At 44.0% G+C, this 23,766-nt stretch overlaps 1 pseudogene; it reads right to left on the bottom strand.

The window, feature by feature from the left end:
• Positions 1 to 1,365: 1,365 nt before the first annotated feature.
• LOC140486832 (heat shock 70 kDa protein-like) lies at positions 1,366 to 18,207 on the bottom strand (annotated as a pseudogene).
• Positions 18,208 to 23,766: the final 5,559 nt, after the last annotated feature.

Genomic DNA, 23,766 nt, shown 5'->3' on the forward strand with positions numbered 1-23,766 from the left:
TTTGGGACAGAATAGTTCAGGGAGAAAATAAGGTGTGTAAAAAAACAGGCAGTATATTTATCACTGGTGATTTTAATTTTCATGTAGATTGGGAAAATCAAGTTGCCTAAGGAAGTCAGAAGGACACTTTTCTAGAATCATATGTTCTACATCCAAATGGGAATCAAGCTATTTTGCGTCTGATAATATATACTGAGGAAGGTTTAATACATGATCACAAAGTAAAAATAAACTCTAAAGGTTACAGTGACCATAATATGATAGAAGTTAGCATTCATGTTAAGAGTAAGAAACTTGGGTTGAAAACAACTGTGCTATAAACTCGAAGAAGGTAGGCATTGTGCAGAGTTAACTGGAGTGGACTCAGAAAGAAGTTTAATAGAAAAGACAACTAATGAACAACTGCACACTTTTATGAAAATAGTTCATGACTCCCAGTTTCCTCAGTGAGGAAAAATGATTCCAGGAAGGGAATATCAAAGAATGATTAACCAAGGGAAAAAAAAAACAGACAGAGTTGAAAGAAAAGTCATAAAAATGGAAAAGATTGTGAGAGAATCAATGTCTGGAAGGTATCAAAAAAAAACTTAAATTTTGCTGCAAACAAAAAAACATTTATGACAGCAACAGACACACAATGCATGAAAATTGGTCCTATCCACTTAATGATTCAAATGGTTAAACAAGCTTTTGGAGAACACAAAGGACATCATCTGAAAATTGGTTGTGCACGGAGAGAAATTGTATTATTGATAGCCACTGCTCGGATGTTATGCATTTTCCACCAAAGATATTTAATTGTGATTACTTTCCCCAATAATTGCATACAAATTAAGTCTGCAAAGGCTGCCAATTGTTATAACACCACCTTCTTGTGGTCTGTATGAAAATAGAATCTCTGTTGTATACTATTTATTATAAGGGAACACTGTTCCAACTACATGACAGAAAGGATAGCTGGCTTGCTTAACTGTAAGTATAACCTGTCTAAACAATAACTTGTCAGGATTAGTGACAACTGACTGAATTTCTGAATCATACGGTGCATTCTTGTAGTGTGCAGAAAACTGAGAAAGAACTCCATTAGCAGCTAAAAGGGTGTAAACTGCTCAATGTATAAAACATACAGGAAACAGTTTGCAGAAAAATTCACCATTGACACGTTTAATTGCTACCATTCAAACACCCAAACTTCAGAAATGTAGGCCATCATTTACCTAACTGTGCAAATATCGAAATCAACTGGGTTTACAGAAGCCCCGAGAAATTCTAAAGGACTGTTGCAATTTCAGGGAGGTGGGGGGATGGAATGGTGGAGAAGAGAGACCAACTGAAAATGATATTACTTTGAAGAGAGTTAAAGTTTCAATCAACCTCTTCAATTGTTGGTCCACCAGAAGGGTCCTTTCTGACTTGTTCTGAGAATGGCCCTTCGGGCATACCTCCCTGGTAAAGTTTGGCAATGATGGGCTTGCATATTTTTTTTTCAAATCTTTCAACTGCTGCACAAAGTCCTCCTTCTCTGCTGTTTGGTTTGCCTCCAGCCAGGAGATGGCCTGGTTACACTTTTCGATGACTTTGTTCTTATCTTCCTCACTGATCTTGCCTTTCGTTTTCTCTTCCTCCACTGAACTCTTCATGTTAAATGCGTACGACTCCAGGGAATTCTTGGCTGTAATTTTCTCACGCTGCATATCATCCTGACCTTTGTACCTCTCCGCTTCCTGCACTATCCTCTCGATCTCCTCCTTACTCAACCTGCCCTTGTTATTGGTGATGGTGATTTTGCTCTCTTTGCCAGTGCTCTTGTCCACAGCAGAGACATTCAAGATGCCATTTGCGTCAATATCAAAGGTGACCTCAATCTGTGGTACACCACGTGGCGCAGGAGGGATCCCACTGAGGTCAAATTTGCCCAAGAGAACTCCGGAGGAAAGGTCTCCTGGCTCACACTCCGCCGCTCGACTTCCTCTTGCATAAGGTGGAGCCCGGAGACTGGGTACTTGTTAAGACCTGGAAGGCCGAAAAGCTCCAGCCGCGGTGGGAAGGACCGTTCCTGGTTCTGTTAACAACTGAAGCAGCTGTTCGGACGAAAGAAAAAGGGTGGGTCCACGCATCGAGGATAAAGGGGCCTGTTCCGTCTGAAGGAGAAAGTACTTGGACATGCGAGCAAGGGGACAAGCCGTTGGTGGTAAAACTGAAAAGACAGCAATAATGAACTCTACTTGGACTGTATTGGTGGGGATATTGATCAATTTACTCCTGTATGTGGGGGAGAGTGAGGGGAGATGTGACAAATGTCGACCTACAGTAAGACTTGGGATTCGAATCTACTCGGGATCATTTGTGTCCCATTCCTATGTGGACGATAGGTGTTACGATGTGAGTGCACGCCATGAATGTTGGGAGGATGGGAGACCCTATTATCAGGTATATAATAAAGGATACGGTGGCAAAGTCCGTGGATGCCCTAAAAATGACCACTGGGTGTGTGTTAACAAAGCTGGGCAGTGGGGCCTACCCTCCATGTTGCTCAAGGAACATGTGGACAGAGTCAGGGAGACCAGAGTACAGAATACTGTACGGAAGTTAGAGAAAGAGCAGGACCGTCAAAGGACGGTCGTTGTCTCCAAGGTGCCGTCTATATACAAGGAGGTAGAAGAGGAGATCAAACTTCCCGATGTAACACAGAACCTGTTTATTGATCTTACGTCTAGGATAGCCACCGTGTTAAATATTAGCAATTGCTGGGTTTGTGGGGGGCCGCATATGACTGAACAATGGCCTTGGTCTGGTCATAGCTTAGATATATGGGAGTTACATCAGTATAATTGGACACATGTCAACGAAAGAAAAGGACAGAGGTGGAGACTGACTAACAGCCCGGAAGGCCAGTTGTGTGTTGAAGGGAAAGGGAAGATTGAGGTGGGTATCAGCCCCTGTCAGAGTGTGTTGAATGCAACCACACAAGTCTGGTGGCCTAAGGATATCACATGGTACATTGCAAAACAGGAGAACCGCAATTGTGTGAGGCTGGGTGATGACTCTCGGTTTTGGAATTGTAGCGGCTCCGGCCCTTATGAGGGCATTCCTGGGGTAAAAGAGGTGTGGAATAAAGTTGCGAAACAGGGGGGGCCTGCTCCAGATGGCCTATTTTGGATATGCGGTAATCGGGCATACTCCAAACTGCCCATGGGATGGGCTGGGGTATGCTTCCTGGGTCTAATACGACCTGCGTTCTTCCTATTACCCCGGGAGGAAGGCGATGATTTGGGGATTAAACTCTTTGACTCCCTCCGTAGGTCACCAAGGGATATCCAAGTCGGTGATTGGGAGGATGAGTGGCCACCGGCCCGGATTATTGAATACTACGGGCCAGCTACATGGGCACCGGACCGATCATGGGGATATCGTACTCCTATCTATATGTTAAATCGAATTATCAGGCTCCAAGCAGTCGTAGAGGTTATTACTAACCGGACTGCCCTGGCCCTGGAGTTGCTGGCTAAGCAGCAGGATCAGATGAGGGCTGCTATATATCAAAACCGACTTGCCTTGGATTATCTGTTGGCCTCGGAGGGGGGTGTGTGCGGGAAGTTTAACCTGACTAACTGCTGTCTAGAAATTGACGACAATGGTAAAGCGGTTTTGAAAATTTCCGATGAAATTCGGAAATTGGCCCATGTGCCAGTACAATCTTGGCGTCCTCTTAGTGGCATCGGATGGTGGGATGGTCTCCTAGGTGGTAGCTGGTGGCGCACGGCGTTGCTGGTGGTTGGGGGGGGGCATGATTCTTCTTCTCGTACTACCCTGCCTAACCCCCTGTATTCAGTTTTTAATTCAGAAAAATATTTCCCGACTCCAGGCAGTGGTGGTTCCACAACATGGGACGCGTGACTTAAAGTGATGTTGCTGCGAAAGACCAAGGATTTCCCGGGCCCTTGAGGAGGGGGGGCTATATTGGTCAGGCACATCTTAAAGAAAGAAAAGGGTGGAATTGTGAGAGGTAATTTCGGTTTAAACTTTAAGATGTGCCTGGACCACAGACTGATCTATAATAAAAGACAAAACTTTTGTTTCTTTTCTAAAACATTTTGTATACTCAAAAGTAGAATAGTTTAAATTGTGCAGAATGCTGACAATTTGTGAGCAGAGTAAAAACAAACAGGCCCTTGATTGATGAAACCATTAACACAGGCAGGGAAGAATGAGGCCTTGACTGATAATACTGCAGGGTGAGAGAAACAACTTTGGAGACTCTGAAGACTTTGTGATAAGGGTGCAAATCAAAGAATAATGATGTTTTTAAGAATGTGAACCTCATGGCTCGTTAGAGCCAGGGAGGGGAGGGTCTGGAGACATTTGTTGCAGACTTTGTGATAAGGGTGTAAATCGAAGAATAATGATGTTTTTAAGAATGTGAACCTCATGGCTTGTTAGAGCCAAGGAGGGGAGGGATTTGTACTGTATATAATGAGAAACTTTGTAAGCCTCAGCGCGCCTTTTACTCAGAAGGGTGCCCGACTCTGCAGACTTGCTAATAAAACTTTGTTTTCCTGAATTTGTCTAGAGCGATTATTAAGAAGCGATTTTCGTTTCTAACAATCACCCTTTCTCGGTGTCCCTTTCTCCCCACCTCCCTCCGTTTCTCTCTGACTGAATCTCTCTCCCTCCTTTCCCTCCCATCCTCTCACTCTGACACACTCTGTCTCCCTGGTCCTTACCTCTCCGTCTGACCCAGAGACTGGGGGTTGGTGGTAAGGCTGCATGTTGGGGGGTGGGGGTGAGATGATAGAGCGATGTGGGAAATGGGAGGAGGGGAAATGGGGTAGAGACGGAATTGCGGGAAGGAGACAGAGTCGGTAGGAGAGAGAGTGTGAAGGTGAGGGCGAGAGGGAAGGGTGGAGGCAGGTGGAGAAACTGAGGTTGGGGGTGTGTGAGAGAGAGAGATCGAGAGAGAGAGAGAAAGGAAGAGGTGGTGAGAAAGAATCAGTGTGCAGAAAGAGAGAGAGGGAGAGAAGTGATGAGAAAGAGTAGGGGAGAGGAAATGGGAAGTCCAGGTTGGAGTGGGGGGGGGGAACAAATGGAGTTAAACCCAGCTCCTGAGCTCAGGGCGCAATGCCCTCCCCTTCCCTGAGGACCAGGGCTTGGGGCGAAGTCTGTCTCTTTCCAGCTCAGCTTCTCCAACACAAAGACACACAACAACATCGGTCACTCTGCTGCTCGGCTCGCTTTAATCAACATTTTTCTTGTTTACAAATGGAAGTGATGGATACAGACAGTGGGATGGTGCCTTTTCTCACTGGCCCCTGAGTTGTGAGAAACATTGAAATGTTTCCCTGTTACCCTCCTGAGGGATAAGGATGGACAAACCAGCGCTACCCTCAGTCTGTTACCATGCAAAAGGCTCTTCCGTCGCGGAAACATTGAACTGAAATGAGAAAATCCTGGATGGATTGATTAATGAGGAAATTTGATGGATGGATGGATTTGGGTGAAGGGATATTTCAGCACATTCTCCAGCTGCTGCTTGAACTTAGTCTGGGTCACGGCATAAATCGCGGTGTTTGCGCAGCAACTGAGGAGCTGCAGCATGAAGCCCAATTCCTGCACAAAGTCATGGAGATACACAGACCGATACCCAATAACCCACATCCTTTCCCATATTGAAAACACCGTTAACGTTGACCATAGCAGGATAAAATTGGCCGAAATGACAAACAGTAAAATGATTGATTTTTTTCGGTTTCTCATTTCTGTGTCAGACTGAGCGTCCCCATTGGTGTGAGCGCGGAGTATCCTGCGGGCTCTGCTGGTCACTAAAATGTGTCTGACGGTGAGAACATTGAGCAGCAGAATCAGGAGAAATGGGACACACGAGGTTAGAATGTGGTGGAGGGACCCAGACACTGGAGAATCGAACAGCGCCTGTTAACTCACAAAACCAGGGCTCGTTCAACAGCCAATCCCGAGCCGTGAGCATAAAACACCAGAAAATGTTCTTTAAACAGCTCAGCACAGTTACTGCTCCTAGAGCCACAGACGCCGTTTTCTCACTGCAATATTTACTTTTCAGCTTCTGGCAACAAATGGCCACAAACCGATCAAAGGTGAAAGTGATGGTGAACCAGACAGAGCAGTCAGTGGCTGCATAAAGCCGGACGGCGTGGATATTACACGCGGGGACAGAGTCACTCAGGAAATAAAACTGTTCCCAATAAACAATAAGAATGTGTCTCAGGATCAGCTCAAGTATAATGACCAGGTGATCCACCGCTGCCATGGCCCCCAGGTAACATCTGACACATGGAGACAACCCACAATATTTATAAAGCAGGATGTAGATGGTCATTACGTTAACTGTGAGAAAGGAAAACAAACCCATTATCCATCGGCCTGGAGGCAAAGGGACCCCTTTGATTGGGGACCCAGTGAGATTTTAGAATGTGTCACTGTATTCAGGGATTTATTGAAATAATTGGAGCTGGAATAACAAATGGGAAGGTCAGAATTACTAACAAAAATGTGACATAAACCACAAGAATCCCTCCCTCCCCAAACACTCAGAGACACATCCATAAGGACCAATGGTTTCTCGAACATTCCCACTCACTCGATCCCTCGAGAGCAGACACAGGTCACTCCTTCCCAGTTCCTAATATGGAGGGTGGAAACGTTGCTGTCCTGAAGGATTCTCTCCCAGTTTCCTGAAGACAAACGGAGTTTGGGAATTGCTGTGTTTTGGTCTAAATTGTGGTCGATCCTGTGTCGTGGAGAAATGTAAACGCAGGGAAAACGCAATCACCCCTTTAACTGCCTGAGGGGCGTTCGGAACAGCGTCTCCTTCTCCCTGGATCGGGATCTCTTCCCTCGGGATCTTATCGTTTGTTGATTTCACTGACGTCCGTCCATTCACAAACAATGTCAGGGACAGAACGCTCCGGGGAATGTTAGTTATAGAATGTTGGGTACAGAACGTTCCATGGAATGTCAGTTATAGAATGTCGGGACAGAACGTTCCGGGGAGCTCCTTGACATGTCCATCACCTTTCCCCCCATCCACCCAAAGAACATGATATACTGTGCACAGGCTACATATCCATCCAGCACTGGGAGCTGCATTGACCACATCATTACATTATCTATAAACCTCAACCAGATAGTCTGACCAGCACAGCGACTTGTTCAGGGATCACCCGTAAATTAATCTGCAAATCAGGAGCAGTTACCCTCCCAGTATGTAGGACTGTGTACACCAGCCCCCAGTCACTTTCAATGTCAGCTAATCCAATCCCTAAATTCAGCTTTAACCTCCTTGTCCTTCTCAAATTCTTCGATCTGAATCTATTTAAACCTCAACCTCTAAACCCCCAACCCTCCTGACCACAGGAAAATCTTTCAGTTTGTGCAATCCTCCCCATTTGTATAACTCTCTCTAACCCAGTAACCTGGCATTCTCCATTGCCTTCCTATCTGTGTAGCCTTCAGAATCTGGAAGTTGCCTTATAAGTGTCAATGTCTTCCATCACTACAACGTTCCATATCTCTGATAGTATATACAATACACTTCTCCCAGAACCACTCACTGTCTGTGCTTCTCAGACTGCCTTCCTCTCCCTACATCCATCCCTATCCCTATCTCCAGAATATAATGCAGCTCCCTCTATCTCTGTGAATTCCTCCAATCCCCAAACCCGTTTGTCCCACTGACATTCTTGACCAGATGTAACTGTTTAACTCTAATATCCTCGAATACCTGTAAGCCTCCCTATCTCTGTGTCCTCTACCCATCTGTTCAACCCCCAAACTACTGAGGAATGACTCCCTGCATTCGCCATAAGGCAGATGGAATGACAGTGAATAGATATGTTGGAACCGTCATTCTGGAGATGAAGCTGCAGAATGACTACCGCTGGGAAGGGAATATTGAAGGGTTGTTGGGACCAACGCAGGACAGGCAAAAAGCCACCAAGTTGTGAAGAAAGGATGAGGTTAATGCATTAATGTGACAGTCATGTGGATCTGAAGATCACAATTTGGAGTCTATTTGGATGGAGCTGGGAATAAGCAAGCAGCAGCAACCGTGAGCAGGAATTCTTTTATAGGCACCAGACAGTGATGGTAATGTCAATATCGTTACGATCAGGACACTGAACATACATGCAGCAAGGGCAGGACAGCAACTGTGTGTGACCGTGGTCTCCATCCCGACCGGATAATTAATGAGCATCAGGGCTGTCATGGATAGAATCCTGGATTGTATACGAGATGGTTTTCCAGAACATCATATCAAGGAGCCATCAACAAAATTGTCTATTGTAGATCAAATACTGTGAAATAATAAATATCTAATAATCCCATTTTATTTGGAGTTTTGTGAGCAGAGACCCATAATGTTATATTGGAGATGCTGAGTTGAGGTGTAGGAGCGGAATTAAGCCATTTGGCACATTGAGGATGCTCTGCCCTTCATTCAGATCGAGGCTGACCTGATGATCTTCAACTCTACTTTCCTGCCTTTTCTACAAAACCCTTGTTTCCCTGATTCATTAAAATATGACTACCTCTGCTTTAAATATTCTTAATGACCCAGCCTTGACAGCCCCCTGCAGTCAGGAATTCCCAGAGTCACTACTCTCTGAGTGAAGACATTCCTCCTCATCTCCATCTTAAGTGGGTGAGCTCTTGCTGGGATTTTCTGCCCTCTGGTTACAGATTCTCACACAATTGAAATGAAAGATAGTGACAAATATAATTATTGAAGATAACATGAAAATTGGTTGAATTGGGTTTACTGAGCAAAGATATCCCAGGTTTCAGGAGGTTACAGATCAGTTGGAAAGATGTGCAGAGAAATGGCAAAATGAGTTTAATCTGGACAAGTGTGAGATGATGTCAAAGTCAAGAAGAAAGTTAGGATACTGAGGGACATTGATATACAGAAGGATCTTGGTGCAAGTCAGCAACTCCCTGAATTTGGCAACAGAAGTGTTTCAGAAGGGAACGAAAGCAAAGGGAATACTGGCCTTCATCGGTCACAACGTTTTGTACAGTGGTTTGCATCTGATGTTGTAATTGTATAAAACTTCTGTTTGGCCACGTTTGGAGTACTGTGTGCATTTCCCATCTACTCAAAATAGAAGGATGTGGAGGCTTTGGAGAGGGTACAAAAGGGGTTTATCAGCACGTTACCTGTATTATGATTTTAAAGGTGTGTTAGGTGTAAGAGGAAATTAAACAAAGTTGGATTGTTTTGTGAGAGTATCAGAGATTGACAGGCGATCAGGTACGTGAATATAACGTTTGCACAGATATAGAAAATGTGGTTAGACAGAATCTCTTTTCCAATGTGTGAGTTTCAAATGCTAGAGTGCAGAGGTTTAAGGTGAAAAAGAGAAAGTTTAAATGAGGTGCGAGAGGCAAGTTTTTTTTTACAGAGAGTGGTAGTTGCCAAGCGAGGTCACAGAAACAGAAATGTGAGTAAAGTTTTGAAATGGCATTTAGACAGAAACATGAACGGGCAGCGAATAGAGGGATATGGACCATGTACACACAGATGCGATGAGTTGAGAATAGCATCATGGTGGGCCGAACGGCCTGCTGCTGTGCTGCAATGTTCTATTTTCTAATTTCCCAGCATTTAACCGATCAAAGCACTTCAGAATCTTACATGTTTCATTTAGTTTCTATCTCATTTTTCTTAGCTTCAATTCTCAATCTACTCCACCTCTTATTATATAATCCCTCCATTCCCAACATCAGCCGAGTGGACCTTCTCTGGTCTGCATCTGATACAAGAATATCTTTCCTTCGGGCACTCCACTGTTCATAATATTCTAGGTGTAGTCTGACTTGTACCTTGCATCGTTTTAGTAAGACCTCTCTATATTTAGCCTCCAGTCCTTTTGTAATAAATGGCAGCATTTGATTTGCCTTCTCTATTACTTGATGACCCTGTAAGCTACTTTTTTCCAGATTGATAAACAAGAACTCCCACAACCCTTTATGCTTCCAGTCTAATAACCAATGCTGTTAGCCTGACAGTAAGTCAGGAGCATGTTGAAATGAGTGAGAAACGACATATCAATCAAAAATAACTGAACCCTTAGAAATACATTTTATAAAAGAGAATTTGTTTTTGAGCCTGTTGGATTTTATTTGTTGGTGTGAATATAAATGGCAGAATAGAAAAGGGTGTGGCAGGGGTGTTGGTACGGAGGATATGGTGCATTTGAATTTTCAGAAGCCTTTGTGCAAGTTTCAATAAGGGCTAAAAAAAAAACTTGGTAGAGAATAGGACACCTTAATGATCAATAAGGTCACCCATGTGTGAAACCAGAGGAGATGGGTGAGATCTTAAACAAAAAAAAAAAGTTTTGTCAGTATTTACTCTGGAGAAAGACATGGAAGCTCGGAAACCTTGGGATATAAATTGCCATGTCTTGGAACGAATCGTCAACAGAGAATGGAAAGTGCTGGAATATTAAAACAAGTAAAGGTAGGTCAATCCTCAGTAGCTCATTAGGTCGATCCGAGAATATTGTGGGAAGGTAGGGAAGAGATTGCAGTGTCCCATACAGAGATATTTATATTATCAACAGAGACAGTGAGGTGCCGGGAGACTGGACAGCGGCTAATGCTGTGCCATCACTTAAGGGCTGCAGGGAAAAGCCAGTAAACTACAGCCCATTGAACCCAGTGATGGGGAAGTTATTGGAGGAGATTCTGAGAGAAATGAGTTACGCATATTTGGAAAGGCAAGGGCTGTTTATAGACAGTCAGCAAGCCTTTCTGAGTGGAAAACCGTGTTTCACAAACCGGATTGACTCTTCAAGGAGGTGGCCAAGAGATGGATGAAGGCAGAGCAGTCAATGTTGTCTACATGGACTTCAGCAAAGCATTTGACAAAGTTCCAAGGGATGTGGAACATCTCGTCAAGAGGAAGAACAACGCTTACATAAGGTTGAGGACGCAAGGATCATTAGACCCCTAAATGGGTTTATGGGGCTGGCACGATTGCTCAGTGGTTAGCACCGCTGCCTTATAGCACCAGGGACCGGATTTCGATGCCACTCCCGGGTGACTGTCTATGTGGAGTTTACATATTCTCCCAGGTCTGCGTGGGGTTCCTCTAGGTGCTCCAGTTTCCACCCATCGTCCAAAGATTACTGAGTCAGCCATGTTGAATTACCCATAGTGTTCAGGGATATGCAGGATTGACACATCAGTTATGTAAATGGAGAGTAATAGGGAGGGGGAATGGTTTTGAGCGGGCTGTTCTTCAGAGGATCCGTCTGGAGTTGTTGGGCCAAATGGCCTGTTTCCGCACTCTGGGGACTCAAAAAAGGTAGCCAGGAAGGAACTGAAGAATGGACTTAGGACAGCCAGAATGGGACATGAGAAAGCTTTGTTGGGAAGGATTAAGGAAGACAGTAAGGCATTCTCCACTTTTATGAGGAACAAGAAGATGGTGAGCGTGAGGGTAGGGCCGGTCAGGCATAGTGGAGGGAACATGTGCCTGGAGTCACTGTAGGTAGGGAAGGTCCTTAATGCATACTGTGCTTCAGTATTCACTACTGAGAGGGATTTGTGAGGACAACATGAAAAGAACTGATATATGTGAACAGGCTGATGCTAAGAAGGAGGGTGTGCTGAGAATTGTGTAAAACATACAGATAGATAAGTCTATTGGACCAGGCGGGATATGCTGAAAGTTTATGCACGATGTGAGGGAATGGATTGCTGTGCCTTTGGCGATGACCTTTGTACTCTCACTGTCTACCGCAGTCGTACCAGATGATTTGAGGAAGGCAAACGATCCTCAATTGTTCAAGAAAGCGAATAGGGATAATCCTGGGAATTACAGACCTCACATTCTTATGGTTGTGGTGTGCAGATGATTGAAAGGACTCTGAGAGACAGGAATTATGATTCTTTGGAAAACCATAGTTCGATTAAAGATAGTCAGCGTGGCTTTGTATTGGAAAGGTCATGCCTCACAAATCTTATTGAATCCTTTGAGAATTTGATAAAACAAATTTATGGCTCATTCAGAATGTGAAGAGGCATGGGATACAGGAAACTTGTCTGTCTGGATGGAAAATTCCTGGCTCATAGAAGACAGAGGGTGATGATAGTTGGGAAGCATTCAGCCTGGACCTCGGTGATCAGTGGTGTTCTGCAGGGATCGGTTCCAGGACCTCTGTTCTTTGTGATTTTTTTTAATAATTGACTTGGATGTGGGTGCTGAAGATTCGGTCAGTAATTTTGTCCAAGACATGGAGGTTGGTGGAGTGGTGAATAGTGTGGAGGGCTGTTGTAGGTTGCAGCAGGATATTAACAGGATACAGAGCTGAGCTGAGAAGTGGCAGATGGAGTTCAGTCTGGAAAAGTGTGAAATGATTTCATTTTGGAAGGTCGAACTTGAATACAGAATACAGGGTTCAAGGCAGAATACTTGGTAGTGTTGTGGATAAGGGGGATCTTGGGTTCCACATCCATTGATTCCTCAAAGTTGCTACACAAGCTGATAAGGTTGTTAAGAAGAAATATATTGTGGTGGCTTTCAATTGCTGGGGGATTGGGTTTTAAAACCGTGAGGATATGCTGTTGATCTTTAGAGCCCTGGTTCGACCCCACTTAGAATATTGTGTTCAGCTCTGAATGTGGTCCAGGCAGTGGGGTGTGGGTATCACTGCCTGGACCAGCATTCTTTGCCCGCACTGCTAATTACCCAGAAGGCAGCTTAGAGTCAGCCATATTGCCGTGAGTCTGAAGTCACATGTCATCCAGACCAGGTTAGAATGTTAGCTGTCCTTCCTTGCAAGACGGAAGTGAACCAGATGGGTTCTTCCTGCTGATCAACAATGGCATAATAATGGCCTCACTAATGTCTTGTACAGATTCAACATGACATCCCAATTCCTACTTTCAATGCTCTGACCAATGAAGTTATCTATCCCAAAAGCATGCTTCACCAGCCTGTCTACCTGTGACACCACTTTCAAAGAACTGTGTATCTGCATCCCTGGGTCTGAGACTGCCAACACTATGCAGGGCCCAAACATTAATTGCACAAGTCCCACCCTGGTTTTTTTCATCAAAATGGAGCACTTCACATTTATGTCATCTGGTATTTTTCAGCCCATGATCCCAGCAGTACTGTTCATCCTGTTGTATCATAGATAACCTTCGTCACTGTCCACCTTACCACAAATTTCAGTGTCACAAAAAACAATTACTTACCAGGAAACTAATATTCCCATCCAAACCATTCTTGGCCTCCTCTGCCCAAGGGAAATATTTTGTACAATGTTAAAAAGATCTCCAACTCATATATCAATGTGCTGGCCAATGACGGCAAGTGTACCAAATGCTGCTTTCACCAAACAGTCCACCTGTGGTGCCACTTCCAAGGAACAATATAACTGTAGCCCTTGGTCTATCTCTGTTTGACAACACTGCCCAGGGCCCTGCCATTGACTATGTTAGTCATCCCTGGTTTGTCTTGACAAAATCCAACATCTGAATTCAACTCCATCTTTCATTCCTTGGTCCACTGCCTCAGTTGGTCGAAAATCCCCTTTGATAACCATATTCACCATTCGTTTGATCATCCATAAAATTAGAAACAATGACTCCTATATTCTCAACCAAATCGTTTATGTAGATGATGCACATCAGTGGGCCCAGCCCAGATCCTTATGGCACACCTCGGGACACAGTCTTCCAATCTGAACAACAATCCTCTCCCACCACCCTCTGTCTCCTTCTGTCAAGCTAATTGTGTATACAGTTGGTGAGCTCTCCCTGATCCCATGTGATCCAACGTTATGAACCAGTATATCATGCTAAACCCTATCAAAGGCCCTGCTGACGTTGGTGTAGACAATGTATGGTCACAACTTCAATGAAAGCAATCAAGTTAGTGAGACCTGACTTTGTATGCACAAAGCTGTGCTGACTAACTTTCATCAATCCTTTCTTTTCCAGATGCATGTAACTCCTGTCTGGCAGAATCACTTTCACCACCAATATATGTCTAATTGGTGTTTACGTCCATGGCTTTCCATCGCAGCCTTTCTTAAATAATGCAACAAAACCATATTCTTGTCATTGTTGAACAGCATGGAAACTGAACCTTCAGTTGTAACAAACAGGATTTCAACCTAAACACATCCCAGCTGCCTGTTGCTGGCCCTTATCCTTCTAACCATTCCCTATTCCCATACTTAACCAAATGTCTTTTAAACATTGTATTTGTACCCACATTCACCGCTTCTTCAGGAAGTTCTTTCCACACTCAAACCACCATCTGTGGTCAAAGTTTGCGATAAGATTTTTAGGTCGGGTGCTCGTTGTTGTGGTTCTGTTCGCCGAGCTGGGAATTTATGTTGCAGACGTTTTGTCCCCTGTCTTGGTGACATCCTCAGTGCTTAGGAGCCTCCTGTGAAGCGCTTCTGTGATGTTTCCTCCAGCATTTATAGTGATTTGTATCTGCGCTTCCGGTTGTCAGTTCCAGCTGTCCGCGACGGTGGCTGGTATATTGGGTCCAGGTCGATGTGCTTATTGATTGAAACTGCAAAAAGAGGAAGAAGAACACCTATACAATGTATTCGCCAAAAACAGATACCCACGCAATTTCATCAACAGATGCCTAAGACAAAGAAAACGGAATGAGGACAATTCACAACCCAAAGGACTAGCCACACTACAATACATCAAGAGCATTTCCAAACTGAAAGCTAGACTACTGCGACCACTAGGACTCATAACAGCACACAAACCAACTGCCACTCCCAGACGACAACTCACCAGAACGAAGGACCCGATACCCAACATGAGCAAAACCAATGTAGTGTACTAAATCCCATGTAAGGACTGCACAAAACACTACATAGGACAAACTGGAAGACAGCTGACGATCCACATCCATGAACACCAACTAGCCACGAAACGACACGACCAGCTATCCTTAATAGCCACGCACTCAGATGAGAAGCAACATGAGATCGACTGGGTCAACTCTACTATTATAGGACAAGCCAAACAGAGAACAGCCAGGGGATTCTTCGAGGCATGGCACTCACCCACAGATTCATTAATAAGCTCATCGACCTGGACCCAATATACTAGCCACTGCAGTGGACAGCTGGAACTGACAACCCGAAGCGGCAGATACAAATCACTATAAATGCCGGAGGTAACATCGCAGAAGCACTTCACAGGAGGGTCCCAAGCACTGAGGATGTCACTTAGACAGGGGACGAAATGTCTGCAACACAAATTCCCAGCTCGGCGAACAGAACCACAACACTCTCTGTTTAACAATTTGCCCCCATGTCTCTTTTTTAACATCTCCGTCCTATCACCTTAAAAATGTGGCCCCTCCTCTTGAGACTCTCACATCCTGGGGAAAAGGCCATTAACTCTATCTATATCCCTCATCTTTTTCATAAACTTCCATCAGGTCATCTATCATCCTCCAGGCTCCAGTGAAAAAAGAGTCTGGCTGGATAGGCTTTTTTCCAGAACTCGAACCATCCATACACAGCAGCATCCCAGTATATCTCTTCTGAACCCCCTGCAGCTTAATAATATCCTCCCTATAACTGGGCGACCAGAACTGGATGGAGTATTGCAGACGAGGTCTCACTAATGTCCGTACAATCTCAACATGACGTCCCAAATGCTAACTCAATGGACTGAGCAATAGTCAGGCATGCCAAGCACTGTCTTATCCATCCTATGATGCAAACTTCAAGAATTATGTACCTGAACCCGGAGGTCCCTCTGCTCTAAAACACTAACCGAGGCCCGAACATTAATTGTATAAACTCTACAATTGTTTGATTTACCAAATGCATTGCCTCGCATTTATTCAGATTGAACACCATCTACGGATTTTCAGCCCATTCACCCAAATTATCAAGGTCCTTTTGTAATCATAGCAAACCTTCTTCACTGTCCACGATTCCACCCTCCAGTCTTCCAGCACATCGCACATGGCTGTCAAATGTACAAATACCTTTGCTTGGGACTCCACAATTTCTTGCCTAGCATCACACAATGTCCTGTGATACACCTAATGATGTCCTAGGGCTTTCCATACCCTTTGTGTTTTAAAACCTCCAGCACCACGTCTTCTATATCATGCACTCTTTTCAAGTCATAGATATGAACAGCGTGGAAATAGAGCCAACTCATCCATGCTGACCAGAAGATCTAAATACATCCATCCCATTTAACAGCATTTGGCCCATGTACCTCAAAACCCTTGTTCTTCATATACCCATTCAGATACCTTTTAAATTTTGTAATTGTATCAGTCTTTGTTACTCTCTCTCTCTCAGCTCATTCCATACACACGTATCACCATGTGCATGAAAAAGCTGTCCCGTCAATCCCTTTTAAACCTTTTCCCTCTAACCTTAAACCTATGCTCTCTAGTTTTGGACTCCCCAACCCCTGGGAAAAGTCCTTGAATGTTTACTCTATCCATACCCCTCATGTTTATATAAACGTCTGTCAGGTCACCCCTCAGTTTCCGATGCTCCACGGAAAATAACCCCAGCTTATTCAGCAAAAACCCTGGAAACATCTTGCGTATCTTTTCTGAGCCCTTTCAACTTTCACAACATCCTTCCTGTAGTGGGGAGACTGGAATTATAGAGAACTCCAAATGTGGTCTAACCTATTACTCTTGTTCCCTGAGTTTCCCAGTCTTTGTCCACAGTAAGTTCTCGAGTGAAAAGTTTGTTTCGTAAATATCCTGCAGTTCCACACATCAATTACCTCATTGATATTTATGGGCCCCAATTTTGTCCTGAGGTACTCGTTTACTTATAATATTTTATACAATCACTTTTGGATTCTCCTAATCCTTCTCTGCCGATGTTATTTCATGTACACTTTCTGCTTTCCTGATTTCGACTCAACGTTTATGCCTACAGCCCCTGTGATCCTCAGGGATTCCCTTGATCCAGCTGGCTATACCTGACATGCGCCCCCTTTTCTTGACCAGACCTTCAGTATACAGCCAGTGTATCCGAATGCTGACAGCATAGAGCTGCACACAAACAGGTACATGCTGGCGCTGAATGCTTAATTTATCTCACTTTTAAAATATTCTCACTTGCTAGACTTCTCTTTCCCTGCACATAGACTCTCCAATCACCTTTTGAAAAGGTCTCGGGACTTGTCCACTAAGGTCTCTGTGTTCCTCAGTACTCAGCAAGGACCAACCATTCATTATGTCTTACCGCTTATCATATCTCCCACAAGGTATGACCTCACATTGATCAGAACTGAAGTCTGCTCAGATTATCATCTGATCGTAATCAGACTGTAGCTAGAGACCATCCTCCTCACTGTGGACAATAACCTCACCTTTCATGTCATTGGCAAACCTACTCATGATTCCTTCTGCTTGCACATCGAAGTTAGTATTCCACAGGTTTCTGCACAGATCCCTGTGGTACATCAGCTGGTGAAAGGAAATCAAACACTAAGAGGTTGATCCACCAATTGTGTATCCAATTTACCAACTTACCTTGAGTCCCAGTGGCTCTTCCCTTTTGGACAAGACCTTGTCAAAGACCTTAATGAATTCCATGTAAACCTTATCACCTGCACTGCTGTCATCAACATTTTGAGAGACCATTTTAAAGAAACGCAACTGAATTCCTCAGACAGTATCTTCCTCTGCCAATTCCATGATGACTCAGCCGAGTTGATCCCTGCCTTTTCAAGTGTTGATTCATCCTCGGAATTGTTCCCAGAAATTTCCCTCCCACTGCTGTCAGACTATCTATGTAATCTATGTGAATACCTGGCCGAGCCCTGCTGGCCTTCTTCAATAAAGGAACCACATTAGCGATTTTCCAGTCATTCGGCACTTCACCTGTGGCCAGCAAAGTATTAATTATATCCACCACGGCCCCAGAAATCTCCTCCTTTTCCTCCCAAAACAGCCTGGGATGCATTTCATTGGGGTCTGGGGACTTCTCCACCTTTATGCCTATGAAAGCATTTAATACCTCCTCCTTATTGATCTTAACATGTTCTAGAACCTTAGCATCCCAATTCAAATCCCCGGCTACAATGCCTTTCTCCTGTGTGAATAGAGATGGGAAGTATTCATTGAAGACCTCACCTGCTTCGTCTGGCTCCATGCAGATTGTCCCTTAGGTGTCGAACAGGCCCCATTATTCAACTGGTAATCTTCTTGCTCTAACTGTATTGATAAAATACCTTATGGCCTTTCCTTAACAAAATCTGCCAAGGACATTCCATGCCCATTCTTTGACTCTTATTTTTAAGGACCCCTTGCACTCTCTTCAGTATTGAAGGGCTTCGCCTGATTTCATCGCACTGTACTACCTTTATCCAGCTCACGATATCGCTTTAGCAGTATTCGCTGGAATCATTCGCTCTTCAGGGAATACACTGGCCCTGAATTCTCACTGTATCACTTTAACATTTTTCCTCCTTCCGAATATGAACCCAGCTGGAAATAGTTCCTCCGTGTCTGTGTTTGCCAGATCCTGTTTCGTGATAGTGATAATGCCCAGTGAGTTAAATTCTAATGATTAGGGGGGCTTCCCCAAGTTTGGCACCTTCATTTCTGCACGATCCTTATCTCTTTCCAAATGACTTTTAAACTTAGTGTTATGTCCACTATCTCCAAAACGCTACAAACGTCCTTATGTCTGTCATCTTGTCCAGCACCTACAACCCACTCTCTCTGTAACATCCAGCCCTTACTGGCCTGCCTTCCAGCCTCTCCATCACATGATATCACTGTAACGTTCTGCAGTCCCCACAGCACTCCTCCATCCTGTCGACAGCCCTTCATTAACTCTTAGCATTCAGAAAGTATGCAGGCATGGGATATAGGGAAAAATACTCTGTCTGGATACAGAATTCCTGGCCCATAGAATACAGAGGTTGATGATAGATGGAAAGCATTCAGCATGGAGCTCGGTGACCAGTGGTTTTCTGCAGGGATCTGTTCCGGGATCCATGCTCTTCGTGATTTTTATAAATGACTTGGATGTGGTACTGGAATAGTGGTTTAGTAAGTTTTCCAATGACACAAAGGTTGGTGGAATGATGGATATTTTCGAAGTCTGTTGCTGGTTGCAATGGGGCATTGACATGATGCGGAGCTGGGCTGAGAAGTGGCAGATAGTGTTCAATATGGAAAAGTGCGAAGTTATTCATTTTGGATGGTCGAACTTGAATTCAGAATACAGTGGTTTAAAATTAAGATTCTTGGCAGTGTGGAGTAACAGTGTGATGTTTGGTTCCATGTCCATAGATCCCTCAAAGTTGCCACCAAAGCTGATTGGGTTGTTAGGAAGTAATATTTTGTATTAGCTTTCATTAGCTGAGAGATTAAATTTCAGAGCCATGAAACTATGCTGCAGCTCTATAGAGCTCTGCTTTGACCGCAATTAGATATTGTGTGCAGTTCTGGTCCTCTCATTACAGGAAGGATGTGGAAGCTTTAGTGAGGGTAAAGAGGAGATTAACCAGGATGCTGCCTGGAGTGGAAGCCATATCTTATGAAGAAAGGTTGAGGGAGCTAAGGCTTTCCTCATTGGAGTAAAGAAGGGTGAGGGGCGACTTGGCAGAGGAGAACAAGATAACGAGAGGCAAGAGAGAGTGAACAGTGAAAGATATTTTTTCCCCATGGCAGAAATGGCTATCACAAGGGAGTATAATATTAAGGTGACTGGAAGAAGGTTAAGGGGGGATTTCAGAGATTGGTTCTCCACACAGAGTGGTGGGTTTGTCGAATGTACTGCAGTGGTGGTAGTAGAGGTGGATACATAAGGGACATTTAATGGACTCCTGGAAAGGCACATGGAGGATAGTGAAATGAAATGTGTGTAGGTTAGTTTGATCTTAGAGGAGGATAAAAGGTCGGCATAACATTGAGGACCACAGGGACTTGTGCTGTACGGAATGTTCTACCTTCTGCATGATAAACTGGGGAATAGATTCCGATCAAGGTAAAAGGATGTAGCATCGACGAGGAGCTAGTCAACCGGATATAGAATTTACTTCATGGTAGGAGACAGAGAGTGTCGGGAGACATTTCGTTTTTCTGACTGCAGATGTCGTCAGTCCACTGTTGTTTGTCATTTGGATAAAATATTTGGCTGAGAATATTAGTTTCCTGGTAAGAATGTTTGTGGGTGGCATTGGTGACATACGGGACAGCGAAGAAGGTTAACTGTGATAAAACAGGATGAACAGTACTGCTGGGATAGTGGGCTGAAGAATAGCAGATGGAGTTTAATTCGATAAATATGAAGTGTTATATTTTGGTGAAACAAACCAGGGTGGGACTTGTACAGTTAATGTTCGGGCCCTGGGTAGTGTTGCCAGTCAATGACCCAGGGATGCAGATACACAGTTCTTTGAAAGTGGTGTCATAGGTAGACAGGCTGGTGAAGCAGGCATTTGGGATGCTTACCTTCATTGGTTTGAGCATTGAGAGTAAGAGTTGGGATGTCATGTTGTGGTGGACATTGGTAGGCCACTATAAAAAGCACTGTTGATCAGTAGGAAGAACTCATCTGGTTCACTTAATTCCTTCAGAGAAGGACATCTGGCATTCTAACCTGGTGTGGCCTACACGTCAGTCCAGACCCACAGTGATATGGCTTACTTGGAGCTGCCCTCTGGATAATTAGCAATGGGCAGCTGTCCAATGCTGGTCCAGGCAGTGTCACCCACATCCCATGAATTAATAAATAAAAATACATATGTCCCTCCCTACTTCTGCAAATCCCTCCAGCTGCGGCAATCCATACTGGTTTTGTAACACCATTCAGGCCCTGACCACTCTCTGTAACGCTCTTACCACGTCCAGCACCTTCACCTCTCCCTGTTCGCATCGTGTCATTAAACCCTGACAATGATTCCCCTTCCTACAGCCCTCCTCCTGCAAGCAGACAGTACGCAATCCCTCTAAGACTTACTGCATAAACACTCTCTCACTATAGAATTGTTAGTACTTTTGGTGATGTTCTTAGCCTGATAATCTAATATGGTGCATTTTGTCCTGAGTGAGGGACAGGTGAGAATTTCTTGCTGAGGTTTTGACTGTTTCAATGGAACGTCCTTTTGTTGACTGTTTAACACTGTTCTTGAAATGTTTTCAACTGTTCATTTACAGACACACATTTCAGTTTGTTCATCCTGTTAACCCTTGGTCAGTTCTCCTCTCAAGCCCATATAAATGGGCTATTTTGTTTCTAGTTGTCTCTTGTCCATTCTGTGATTCACGTTAAACCTTTATAATTAATTAAATTTCACTTTATCCCAATTTCTCGGAGGATCTCTCTGTGTGACATTACTCATTCACTCAGCTTCATCAGAAAACGGTCGCTCTGAGATAGTTACGTTTCTCGCCAGTTGCACAATGTGTTATTCAAAGAAATACTGAGATAAAAAAGTTGTTCAAACTTCTTTTCGAATACCACTCTTGTCAGTGTGATTGTCCCAGATTATGTGAATATTGAAGTTTCTCAAAATTGTTACAATGCCTTGGTTAAAAATTCCATTGAGTTCCTATTTAATGCAGTTACGAGCAATGAAATGCTGTTTGGGGGTCTAACCCTGTTCTGCTGCTTGTGTCCTGGGCAAGTAGTAGCCAGTATTTACACTCAGACTGACTCTACTTCATGATCTGAGGCCAAATGCTTTCTCTGTAATACGTTTGTTATCCATTTCTGTCAGTGTTACCCAACCCTCCTTTCCCATTCTTAGACCCCGCAAGATTGTGAAAAATTGAATATTTATGTTCCACCTTTTGTTCGTCCTGTAACCGTGTCTCTCTGGTGTCTAAATCCCATTTATCTCTGTGTCACAAATCCATCTACCTTATTGAAGATACTTTGTCCATTTTAAAATAAACATCATTTACTCTTTCCTACAATCTCGTGTCACAAACCTATTCACTGATTTACAGTTTTAGTTAAACTCTCTCCCTTGCTGTTACTTTCTGCTTATCTTCAGCCACATTCCCATGCTGTTCTGATGCTTCACCTTTTCTTTTGGGATTTGGAAAGCTCCTTTCCCTTGAAGCCAATCCCTGCATCCACCATGTCAGCTTAAAGCTCTGTCCATAACCTTCAACATGATTGGCCAGGACTCCGTTCCCATCATGGTTCCACTGAGGCCCAGTGTTATGGGATTGTTTTCATTTACTCATGGGATGTGGGTGTGTCTGGCTGACCAGCCTTTCTTGCCTAGCCCTAGCTGCCTTTGAGCTGAGTCACTTGCTTGGCCATTTCAGAAGGTCATTGAGAGGCAAACACTTTGCGGTGAGTATGTCGTGCAGATCACGTGAGGATGGGCAGAAACTATTATAGGAGTTACAAATTATTGAAGACACTGTTCCACAAGACATGCCATAGATACAGTGTTGCAGAGTAGTGAGTCTTAGTACAACAGAACTTACAGTAGGGGTGGGGAATGAGCCTGGGGTGTGTCTGTATTGTGCTACCCCTCCAGCACTGTATCTACATCATGTCTTGTTAGCCGATGTTTGGAGCCCTCTCATTGCTCTCTGCTCTGTGCACTGTGAGTGATCTTACCTCACTGCAGGATTTATTGAAGGCTCCAGATCTCCCTGCCCTTTGTCTCTCTGGCTGACCAACCATCTTCACTGTGGTGGTGGATGAGACACCCAACAGCTGTGAAGTCTACTGAGTCAGGACCTTCCTGAGTACCTACAGGAGACAGAGAAATAGACAGAATGAGAATTTATACTGATATAGTGAGAGCTACACATGGATAATGGCACTAGGTCCCACAGAGGTCTGGAAAATCCTAGCCTCCATCCCTGGCCTGTGCTGTTGCGTCTCTCAAGAGTAGAGAATTTTGGTCGCTCAGGATCTGGAGTAGCTGCAAGAGTGAGAGACGCTGACAGAGGCAGGAATTAGACCCACACAGTGTGAGATACCACATGAAGAGAGACTGAGTGATATCACCAGAGTGCTGGAAGATATCAAGATCAAATAATTGTGTCGGAAGAACGGGTTTTGCTTCATAATGCACTGGTATAACTGGTCAGGAATGAGCAATCTGAGAGCAGGTGAAGTGGTGGCCGAATGGTTTAATTGCTGGAGCAGGTACCCAAAACCTCAGCTAATGTTCTCTGGAGGCAGGTTTGAATCTCACTATCAGAAATGGGGGAATTTTAAATCATTTTTTTTTAAATTTCAAGTAACAATCCATGAATAAGTACGAAAGCATTGCTGATGTCCAAAATAACCTTTGTTCATCAAAAAGACAACTGTCCTCCAGGGAATATACTTAATTAGTTCCCAGGGATTTGTCTACGTTATATGCATTTTAAAACCTCCAGTACCTCCTCTTCTGTAATGTGGACTGTTTTGAAAACATGACTGCTTATTGCCCTAACGCTCCCAGTCTTTCTTCACAGTAAGTTTAAACGTGAAATTTTCGTTTAGGATCTCTGCCATGTCCTTTGGTTCCACACTTGGTTGGCCCCATTGATCATTAAGGAACCATATTCCATCCGTATTTAATCTTCTGTTGTTAATATGCTTGTATTTTCCTCCGTTTGATCTGCCAGAGCTTTCTAAGGTCCCCTTTGGGCCCTCCTGATTTCACACTTAAGTGAATTACTCCACCGCAGTGTTCTTCAATGGTTTCCCTTAAACCAGCTGGCTATATGTGACACGTGCTCCATTTCTCTTGATGAGAAACTCAATATCTCCAGTC

This window comes from Chiloscyllium punctatum, chromosome 16 (genome assembly GCF_047496795.1).
Source record: "Chiloscyllium punctatum isolate Juve2018m chromosome 16, sChiPun1.3, whole genome shotgun sequence".
NCBI classification, from domain to species: Eukaryota; Metazoa; Chordata; class Chondrichthyes; order Orectolobiformes; family Hemiscylliidae; genus Chiloscyllium; species Chiloscyllium punctatum.